We start from the raw sequence: 12,521 nt of genomic DNA on the forward strand, positions 1-12,521 counted from the left end.
TGCATTCTATTGGCTGTCCCGATCAGCCAATAGAATGCGAGCTCAATCTGATTGGCTGATTGGATCAGCCAATCAGATTTTTCCTACCTTAATTCCGATTGGCTGATAGAATCCTATCAGCCAATCGGAATTCGAGGGACGTCACTTAAAGGAACCGTCATTCGTCGTTCAGTCGTCGATGGAAGATGGCTCCGCGTAGGCTCGTCTGAAGATGGCTCCGCTCCGGATGGATGAAGATTGAAGACGCCGCCTGGATGATGACTTCAATTGGATGGAAGACCTCTTCAGCGCCCCTTGGATGATGACTTCAATTGGATGGAAGACTTCTTCAGCGCCCCTTGGATGATGACTTCAATCAGATGGAAGACTTCTTCAGCGCCCCATCGGTGGTCGGCTGGCTGAAGACGGCTAAAGGTAGGATGATCTTCAGGGGGGTAGTGTTAGGTTTATTTAAGGGGGGTTTGGGTTAGAGTAGGGGTATGTGGGTGGTGGGTTTTAATGTTGGGGGGGTTGTATTTTTATTTTACAGGCAAAAGAGCTGTTTTCTTTGGGGCATGCCCCGCAAAAGACCCTTTTAAGGGCTGGTAAGGTAATTGAGCTGTTAACTTTTTAATGTAGAATAGGGTAGGGCATTTTTTTATTTTGGGGGGCTTTGCTATTTTATTAGGGGGCTTAGATTAGGTGTAAGTAGCTTAAAATTGTTGTAATATTTTTGAAATGTTTGTAACTTTTTTTTTATTTTTTGTAACTTAGCTTTTTTTTTTTGTACTTTAGTTAGTTTATTTAATTGTATTTAATAGTAGTTATTTGTAGGTAATTTATTTAATTAATTTAATGATAGTGTAGTGTTAGGTTTAATTGTAACTTAGGTTAGGATTTATTTTACAGGTAATTTTGTATTTCTTTTAGCTAGGTAGTTATTAAATAGTTAATAACTATTTAATAACTATTCTAACTAGCTAAAATAAATACAAAGTTACCTGTAAAATAAATATAAATCCTAAAATAGCTACAATGTAATTATGTATTACATTGTAGCTATCTTAGGGATTATTTTACAGGTAAGTATTTAGTTTTAAATAGGAATAATTTATTTAAGTATAGTGTAGTGTTAGGTGTAATTGTAACTTAGGTTAGTTTTTATTTTACAGGTTAATTTCTCTTTATTTTAACTAGGTAGCTATTAAATAGTTAATAACTATTTAATAGCTATTGTACCTAGTTAAAATAAATTGAAATTTGCCTGTAAAATAAAAATAAATCCTAAGATAGCTACAATAAAATTATTAGGGTTTATTTTAAAGGTAAGTATTTAGTTTTAAATAGGAATAATTAATTTAATAAGAGTTACATTTATTTAGATGTATTTAATTAATATTTAAGTTAGGGGGTGTTAGGGTTAGGGTTAGACTTAGGTTTAGGGGTTAATAATTTTATTATAGTGGCGGCGGTGTAGTGGGGGGCAGGATAGGGGTTAATAAATGTATTATAGGTGGCGACGGTGTAGAGGGGGCAGGATAGGGGTTAATAAGTTTAATATAGGTGGGTCCGGGAGCTGCGGTTTAGGGTTAAACAATTTATTTAGTTGCGGCGGGGTCCGGGATCAGCAGGATAGGGGTTAATAAATTTATTATAGGTGGTGGCGGTATAGGGGGGGGCAGGATAGGGGTTACTAGGTATAATGTAGGTGGCGGTGGGCTCCGGGAGCGGCGGTTTAGGGGTTAATACATTTATTATAGTTGCGGCGGTGTCCGGGAGCTGCGGTTTAGGGGTTAATAACTTTATTTAGTTGCAGGGGGCTCCGGGGGCGCCGGTATAGGGGGTAGAACAGTATAGTTAGTGTGGGTGCTTAGTGACAGCTTGTCAATAAAGCTGTCAAAAAGCCGAAGAGCAGCGAGATCGGATGAGTGATAACTATCACAGTCCACTGCTCATTGCCCCGTACTTGGTGCGCGGCTTTTTGACAGATTTATTGATAACTTTGGCGAGATTTTTCAGGTCCGCGGCGGCAATGGTAGGCGAGCTTAGGCGGGCGTATTGGGCCGGCGAAGGCAGGTAAGTAGACACGTTGATAACTAGAGGCCACAGTCTTCACTAGCAATGTGAACGTTTGTGATGCCAAACGTCTTACTTTAACAAGAGGGAACCATTATTTGGACCCTCAAATGCAATACATCTATTTGATCAAATAACCATATTATATTTTTCCCCTTCTAAATATAATCTGATCCAGCAAATATTCTCTTATGCCCCCCCCCCCCCTTTCCAATAGGTTGTCTTCTCCTCAAATTCCCTATATACCTCTTGAGCTTAATTTGCACAGTTTACCTTATATTTTGTATGAAAAAAATAATTATCAAAACCTATAAATCATCCAGTTAGATGATGCAAATAATTCAATATAGCTTTTATACTAATGATCTTTTTCTTAATGCAGTATTGTCTACAGTTCAAGGATTAGTATATTTCCATACGCTCTCTTTTCATCTGACCATATAGAAAGAATACGGAAGAGCTGTTCCAAACATATAGTTGACTGCTTTTCCAGGTTTTAAAGTCAGCAGGATGTTTTATCCAGAAATTAAAACAGACTTATCTTGCTACCCACTATTTCCAGGAAAGAAATCTAGGTAGCAGCTACAATCCAAATGATTTTACTTTTTTTCTTTTCTTTTTCTTTTTTTGTCTTCTGAGCCTCAGACGTTTTACTCTTGACTCCTCAGAAGAATCACTTTACAATCTTAATAGCCAAAAACAAGTCTTTATATATATATATATATATATATATATATATATATATAATATATACGACCCTCTGGGTATCCTCAAAAACTAGAAGCGTAGGATATTATACTATATTTTGCACATTGGTCACCACTGTGAAATGCTGTTTTCTGCCAACTGTATCGAAATGTCAGAAAAGCAAGCAAGTACGAGAGTCCTGCTGTTGCCAGTTCCCTCTTTGGTCAAACCACTCTCTTTTGAGCCAGCCACTCATTTACTTTCACAGACAACGTCTCTCTTAAGAAATTAACGCATCTTCTTCTTCACACAAACTTTTAACTTTTAGTTGCACACATACAGGAAAGAGCTTATCGTGAAAGTCCACTCTTTTCGTTACCAGTACACCACAGAGTCAAAGTTGTCCCCCTCTTACTCCATCGCCTGGATGTGATAGATCTCAGGGTTTACCTGCTCCTTCACAGCACTGAATTCCCATGTGTGCACTTTGCGAGGGTCTCTGGTCTGTGTTTAAGCAAAGAGGTCTGCCGGCGCTCTTCTACAGATACTGGCCCCAGCGACTGAGCCCACATCATCGGCTGCTTGTATGGCGGGTTTTCAATAACAATGTTATATTATATTATAAATATTAATGATAGGAATGGACCAGAAATTGGATTGTTGTAATCCTTCATTCTTTTGTATAATAAATGTTTGAAATTGTAATAAGTGCTCCAGAATTTTTTTATTTTTTATTTAAACAACCTTAATATTCATTGATAATTTTCATATACTGTATACTACACTCCAACAGGACTTTTGGCTGTAAATCTGTAAGCAAATAGTATAGTGTTTGATCTTGTTTCCTTGTATTGGCAAATGTAACAATTATTTAACCCAATGAGTTACAGTTGATTCACATCCTTTTAAACCAGATGATTTAATTTATATGACTATATCTAAATTAAACGTATTTAAAGTATGCACAGGGATTTTGTTTTATGTGAACTGATAAGACAATATTATATTTCTTTTTTTTGTATTTTTCCATATAGGTTCAAGATGTTCCTGTTAGTTTTGTTTTTGTCTCTGCTGATATTCTCTGACTGCCTAACAGAAATAATTCAACTGAGGCAACCAGAGAATCATATTTGAGATATAAGGTAAATTAACTTCATAATTAGACCCTGTATAGTTCTTAAATATATACAGAACATGTGTCCTAGAAATCTGTGCTATATATAATCAGAGATGCATTTGCTCTTTGTTTATAAGACATGTGCATTAGGTTCCGGACAAATATAAGAACACAACAGGTTTTGCACACTTGTTGCATTTATCTAAAACGATAAAGGAAAAAATGAGCAAGCTAATGCACACGACACAAAAATGTAGTTGATTCATTCAGGTTTAAACTGTAACTCTAACAGGGAGAAATGCTTCAAATGTACCCATTCATTAACAATCCATCTAAGTCCTTGACAGTTAATTGTTTCATGTGTCAGCCAAAAAGCATGCAAGCTTTACTTTTATTCTTGACAATCCTGACCCCATTAAAAATGGAATACATTAAAAAAAATACATTTTTGTGCTGATAGCAGCTTAGCACTAGTTACTACTTTAGCTTTTTTAAAGGGACAGTCTAGGCAAAATTAAACTTTCATGATTCAGAGAGGGCATGCAATTTTAAACAACTTTCCAATTTACTTTTATAATCAAATTTGTTTTGTTCTTTTGGTAATCTTGATTGAAAGCTAAATCTAGGTAGGCTCATATGCTAATTTATAAGCCCTTGAAGGCCGCCTCTTATGCATTTTGACAATTTTTCAAAGCTAGACAGTGCTAGTTCATGTGTGCCATAAAGATTACATTGTGCTCACTGTGAGTCAGTACTGATTGGATAAAATGTAAGTCTTTCAAAAGAACTGTGATAAGGGGGCAGTCTGAAAAAGCTTAAATACCAGGTAATCAAAGAGGTAAAAAGTACATTAATGTGAATGGGTAATAAAGGGATTATCTATCTTTTTAAACAATAAGAAATCTGGAGCAGACTGACCCTTTAAGTTTAAGCTGCTGATCATTTGCTCTCCTAAAAATGATTCCTTTTGGAGCTAGCAGATGAACTAAGTTTCATAATAAATTAACTATGTACGACACCATGAATGAATATCAGATTCAATTTAAAAAAAAAATAATCATGATAAATGATTCATCTGAAACACATTTTTTTATCTGTTTATAATCTATCACTCACAATAAACTCATGGCTGTAGTGTCAAAAGGTAAAATTATGAGTAGAAAGAATAAGTAGAAATATCACCATTAGAGTTAGGGTGACCTATATGGTTTCCATAGAAAGCCTCACATAGAATTGGAAATAATGGAAATATTTGCAACAAAATGTGCAGAAAAAGTACATTCACTTATATTGTACCAATTTATCTACTGAGGGAACTTTAAAATCAGTGCCATGAGGTTATTAGGCTTTCTACATAATTATTCAAATATATCTATTATTTTTAGAAGAAACAGAACGACTAATGCAGGTTTATTCAGTAAAGGTAAAGTAAATGCTCTATTAAAACAAATATGAGAAGAAAAAGCTTTAGAAGCAAATAGAAATAATTGAACAAAACAATAGAAAAACTCACCAAACAGTTTAATGATATAAAAGTGCATTTAATGTCAATATATACTGATCTTTATAGCAGTTAATAAACAAACTGATATAAATGTATTTCTAATAAGGGCATTGCTATTTAAAATGTAACAATATTGTTCTAAGGTTTAATAAGATGTTTTCATATCTTATTTTTATTTGAAACAGGTCACAATAATTATTCGCCTTCCTGTAAATATGTAACAAATGACTATCTGACAATGACAAAAAATGTGAGTTTATTTTTTTAAGAGAATAGTATAATGGGAAAGTGATACTAAATGAGCTTATTTCTCTTATATGTACATACAATATATTGTGACAGAGCAAGTATTAGCAATTGCACATTTAGGGCTAGAGTACGAGTGTAGCGCTATTTAACTGAGCTCAAAGAAAGCTTTTACCGCGCAAAAAAAGCAAAAAGCCAAAGTTTGAATATCACAACCGTGTTAATGTATTATTCCCTCATAGAAGTCAATGGAGCCCAAATATGGGGGAAAAAGCACCCTACTTGTGCACAAACTTGATCGTATTTTCTCAAGTAACCTGACATGAAAATATGAATGTTTCTCATTCCAATGTTCTTCAAAATAGCAGAATATGTTTGTTCTTTTTATTCTTAAATATATATGTCTATAGTATATCTGATTTTTTTGGGGTAAAATATATTTTATATATATATATATATATATATATATATAGTAGAGAAGAAAACAGCACTCTCTGGACTTAAGTTTAAACAAATAGTTTAATAGGTAACGTTTCGGGGAATGCTCCCCTTCATCAGACCTTCATTGGTCTGATGAAGGGGAGCATTCCCCGAAACATTACCTATTAAACTATTTGTTTAAACTTAAGTCCAGAGAGTGCTGTTTTCTTCTCTACTACATTTTACCTATTCTAGCACCCTGGCCCTTGGAAAATTGTTTGTGAGAGTGCAATAATATACAATAATAGACATACATACATATGACTATATATGGGTATAGATATATACAGATATATATATATATATACAATTAAATATGGGTATAGGAGTATCTATTTATAGACAATTTCCTGCTATCTGCAGAACATTGGAATGTGAAATTTTTACAGTAAATACATAGTACAACAATTTTATAAAAATAGGAAAATTGCGTATATATGTTTTAACATGTTTTCATCTACTTGACTGCAAAAGGCTCCAATGCACTTACATATGTGTTTATATATGTATACATATGTATATTTATTATGTGTTTATATGTATGTCTGTAAATACATATACACACAAATATATAAATACATACGTATACGCACATATACAGTATATATATATATATATATATATATATACAGTATATATATATTTATATATATATATATATATATATATATATATATATACAGTATATATATATATATATATATATACCTTTTATGCAATTTTATTAAAATCATTTTTATTAGTATTATTATGAGTGTACCTGTACTTTTAAATGTATGTTGATGTGTAAGTGCTTATGTGTTGACATTTACTTGCAACTAGGTATATGAGCACTCTTTCTAAAATGCACAACCACGATAAACCCGATATCACTCGCTCAAAACTGTGCTCCACTCATAATCTGGCCCTTAGTATTTGTATCTAGTGATTGTATTTGCAATTAAACATTAATTAAACTAATGTCTTTCAATATACTGTATTTGAAATATAAGAAATAATAACTTAAAAATGTCATTGTTAAACTGACTTTCACAAGCTTTGTGCGTGTAATTACTAAACCTCACAACAGCCAGTGGTAAATGCTGGAATAATATTCCTGGTTCTTGTCAGTCAGCATATATTATTAATATATGTTGTGAAAAGTACATTTATGCAACAAAAATATGCAGACTCTTATTAACGCACTAATTATAAATAGTTTGAGCATACAGGATCCTTTGCCGTATTTTAGTGATTTGCAAAACAAGTCAATCAAAAATCACTCTTAAAGGGAACTAATAATTGAATTCCTCATACATTTTTATTTTGTATACTAGCAAAAAGCATTCATAGCAAATGACTTGGAAATAATAAAAAGATAAATAAAATGAGGCTCAGAAAATGTTACTGTTGTATTATTATGCTGTTATAGGGTTTTAAAATGTACTGTGTAAAGAAAGTAATAAAAGGAAAATGTTGACCGAAAAGCTTTTAAACTTATCTTCAGGAAGAAAAGCATTGAACAAGGCATAGAAATAAGACATTTTAATGTATTTACAGGCAAAAAGAAAGCAAAGAAAAAAAGATGATGCAGTCAGTCTGTTTCAACCATGCATTTATTAGTTTTTCCCATTCCTTCAGTATAATTACTTAACATGTATGTGAGCTGCTGGTTAAATGTTTGTATACAATAATATAGACAGCTTATTACATTCTAAACATCACACTTAGCAACACACACACTTATACACACATAAAAATACATACACACACACAAATACATACACAATCACAAACACACACATACACACACACCAAAACACATACACATACACAAACACACACACACACACACACACACACAAATACATACACATACACACACAAACACACACACACAAAAATACATACACAAACACACATACACACACACACAAATACATACACATACACACACAATCACAAATACACACATGCACACACACACACAAAAATACATACACACACAAATACATACACAATCACAAACACACACATACACACACACAAAATACATACACACACACAAATACATACACAATCACAAACACACACATACACACACACCAAAATACATACACATACACAAACACACACACACAAACAAATACATACACATACACACATATACACACACGAACACAAACACACACACACACAAAATTACATACACAAACACACATACACACACACAAATACATACACATACACACACTTATACTGTGCTCTCAACTCACTACCTCTCCCCTCGACCCCATCCGTTAGCAGCTACTCCCCTCCCTCTCTTCTACCCTTACCCCTATACTCACACACATTTTCAACCTCTCCCTAGTGATGTCGCGAACTGTTCGCGGAGAACAGTTCCCGGCGATCTTAGCTTGTTCGCGTTCGCCGCGGAAGGCGATCATATGCGATGTTCGATCTGCCCCCTATTAGTCATCATTGATGAAACTTTGACCCTGTGTCTCACAGTCTGATGAGTCATAACGATCCTGCTGTCTTAGTGAGAGGAGGTTTAGTGCTGCTGCTGTTGATATTATAGGGAAATAGATAGCTAGGCTAGTGTATTTAGTGTCCACTACAGTCCTGAAGGACTCATCTAGTCTCTGCTGTAAGGACAGCACCCCAAAAAGCCCTTTTTAGGGCTAGAACTTCAGCCCTTTGCCTGCCTGTCAGCCTGTGGCTCACAGCATATACTGTGATTAATTCTTCTGTGCCACCACTTATATCTGTTTAATATTAGTGTAAATTTAAAAAAAAAAACTTTTACCTAATTTTGCTAGTGTAATCTAATTTCATTTTCCATCAGGCCTGTGTGTCAGGTACACAGCATATATTGTGCCTAATTGCTCTGTTTTCCACCACTTATATCTGGTGTAACATTAGTGTAAATTAAAAAAAAAAAAAAACTTTTACATCATTTTGCTAGTGTAATCTAATTTAATTTTCCATCAGGCCTGTGTGTCAGGCCCACAGCATATACTGTGATTAATATCTGGTGTAACATCAGTGTAAATTTTTTCAGTCTGCTATTGTTATTTAATTTTAGTTGCCAGGCCAGCGTGCCACTAGTGCCAGCCTGTGTGTCAGGCTCCCAGCATATACTGTGCCTACTTCGATCCTGAGTGCCACCACTCCTATCTGGTGTAACATTAGTTTAAATTAAAAAAAAAAAAAAACTTTTACATCAGTCTGCTAGTGTTATTTAATCGCAGTTGCCTGCCTGCCAGTGTGTGTGCCAGGCCCACTTTCCAACTAGTGCCACCAATCATATTTGTTATAACAGTAGTGTAAATATTTTAAATAAAAACTTTTTTGACTGTGAAACATCAGTCTTTTAGTGTAATCTAATTGTAGTTGCCTGCCTGCCAGCGTGTGTGCCAGGCCCACTTGCCAAGTTAGTGGCACCACTCATATTTGTTGTAACAGTACTTTAAATATTTAAAATAAAAACTTTTTTGACTGTGAAACATCAGTCTGCTAGTTCAATTGAATTGCAGTTGCCTGCCTGCCAGTGTGTGTGCCAGGCCCACTTGCCAACTAGTGCCACCACTCATATTTGTTATAAAAGTATTGTAAATATTTAATAAAAAAACTTTTTGGACTGTGAAACATCAGTCTGCTATTGTAATCTAATTGAAGTTGCCTGCCTGCCACTGCCAGCGTGTGTGCCAGGCCCACTTGCCAAGTTACTGGCACCACTCATATTTGTTGTAACAGTAGCGTAAATATTTGCAAAAATACCTTTTTTGACTGTGAAACATCAGTCAGCTATTGCAATCTAATTGCAGTTGCCTGCCTGCCAGCGTGTTTGCCAGGCCCACTTGCCAACTAGTGCCACCACTCATATTTGTTATAACAGTAGTGTAAATTTTTTTTTAAAAAACTTTTTGGACTGTGAAACATCAGTAAGCTAGTGTAATCTAATTGCAGTTGCCTGCCTGCCAGCGTGTGTGCCAGGCCCACTTGCCAAGTTAGTGGCACCACTCATATTTGTTGTAACAGTACTTTAAATATTTAAAATAAAAACTTTTTTAACTGTGAAACATCAGTCTGCTAGTGCAATTGAATTGCAGTTGCCTGCCTGCCAGCATGTGTGCCAGGCCCACTTGCCAACTAGTGCCACCAATCATATTTGTTATAACAGTATTGTAAATATTTAAACAAATACATTTTTTGATTGTGAAATATCAGTCAGCTAGTGTAATCTAATTGTAGTTGCCTGCCTGCCAGCGTGTGTGCCAGGCCCACTTGCCAACTAGTGCCACCAATCATATTTGTTATAACAGTAGTGTAAATATTTGAAAACAAAAACTTTTTTGATTGTGAAACATCAGTCTGCTAGTGTAATCTAATTGCAGTTGCCTGTCAGCCTGTGTGCCAGGCCCACTTGCTAAGTGCCACCACTCATATCTGTTGTAACAGTAGTGTAAATTTAAAAAAAAAAAAACTTTTTTGACTGTGAAACATCAGAGGGTGTTAGTTCACGTATTTCATATAGATAACACTGTGCTCGTGCACGAGAAGTTATCTGGGAGCAGGCACTGATTGGCTAGACTGCAAATCTGTCAAAAGAACAGAAAAAAGGGGCAGTTTGCAGAGGCTTAGATACAAGATAATTACAGAGGTTAAAAATATATTATTATAAATGTGTTAGTTATGCAAAACTGGGAAATGGGTAACAAAGGGATTATCTATCTTTTAAAACAATAAAAATTCTGGTGTAGACTGTCCCTTTAAACGGGGAGTTTGGTCTGTCACTGTGAAGCGGGCGTAACCCTTACACTACCTGATAGATACAACATCATACCTGATGTTTTAAATCACGTTATTCCAAAGAATTTAGGAATGTTAGGTAATTTATGCCCTTTATGGATTAAAACAAGACTGCATCAACTATGTAATTTTACGTGGGAGTTTTGCCATGGATCCCCCTCCGGCATGCCACAGTCCAGGTGTTAGTACCCTTGAAACAAGTTTTCCATCACTATTGTGGCCAGAAAGAGTCCCTGTGGGTTTTAAAATTCGCCTGCCCATTGAAGTCAATGGCGGTTCGCCCGGTTCGCCGGTTCGCGGACATTTGACAAAGTTCGCGTTCGCCTTTCCCGAACACAAATTTTTAGGTTCGCGACATCACTACCTCTCCCTCAGCACCGGTATATTTCCCTCATCTCTAAAACATGCACTGGTCACACCTATCCTCAAAAAACCTTCTCTTGATCCAACCTCTCCATACAACTATTATACTTTTTTCCTTCTCCCTCTTGCCTCAAAGCTTCTTGAAAAGCTAGTAAATGCACGCCTATCCCAGTTCCTTACATTAAACTCCCTACTTGACCCACTGCAATCTGGATTTCGCCCCATCACTCCACAGAGACAGTTAGTTACCAACGACCTACTTACGGCAAAATTCAAAGGCCACTTCTCTCTGCTTATCCTCTGTCTGCAGCCTTTGATACTTTTGACCACCCTCTTTTGCTCCAAACCCTCCAGCATTTGTGACACAACCCTCTTGTGGTTCTCTTCCTACCTGTCTAACCGTACCTTTAGTGTAGCCTTCTCTGGGGCTTTCTCTGCCCCATCACCACTTTCTGTTTGTGTAACAAAAGGCTCCGTCCTCTGTCCCCTTCTCTTCTCAATCTTCACGTCATCATTAGGTTCCTTAATAAAGTCTCATGGGTTTCAATATCATTTGTATGCCAATGACACCCAAATCTACCTCTCTGCCCCAGACCTATCTCCTTCCTTGCTAACCGGTGTCACTAACTGTCTTTCTCATATCCGTCCCTGGATGTCCTCTCACTAACTTAAGCTCAATCTCTCCAAAACTTAGCTCCTTATTTTCCTCACTTCTTCTAAAATTTCCACCCCCCCATCTCTCTATAACTGTCAACAACTCCATCATTACCCCTACCCTGCATGCCCAATGTCTTGGGGTCACATTTGGGGTCACATTTGACAACATCTCTAAAATTAGACATTTCCTTACACAACACACAACTAAGATTTTAATCCACTCTCTCATCCTTTCCCATCTCGACTACTGCACTGCCATCCTCTCTGGTCTCCCTAGCTGCCACCTAGCTCCTTTACAATCCATAATGAATGCCTCTGCCAGGCTCATCTTCCTTACACATCGCTCTTAATCTACTGCACCTCTTTGCCAATCCCTTCACTGGCTTCCTGTTGCCTCCAGGATTAAACACAAAATTCTGACTCTAACATACAAGGCCCTCAACTGCACTGCTCCCCCCTATATCTCAGACCTTGTCTTCAGATACTCTCCCTCCCATCCCCTTCACTCTACTCATGACCTCCTACTCTCCTCCTGTCTTGTTACCTCCTCACATTCCCGTTTACAGGACTTCTGTAGACTGACTCCCATCTTGTGGAACTCTGTGCCTCGCTCCACAA

Source organism: Bombina bombina, chromosome 5 (assembly GCF_027579735.1).
Source record: "Bombina bombina isolate aBomBom1 chromosome 5, aBomBom1.pri, whole genome shotgun sequence".
Lineage (NCBI taxonomy): Eukaryota > Metazoa > Chordata > Amphibia > Anura > Bombinatoridae > Bombina > Bombina bombina.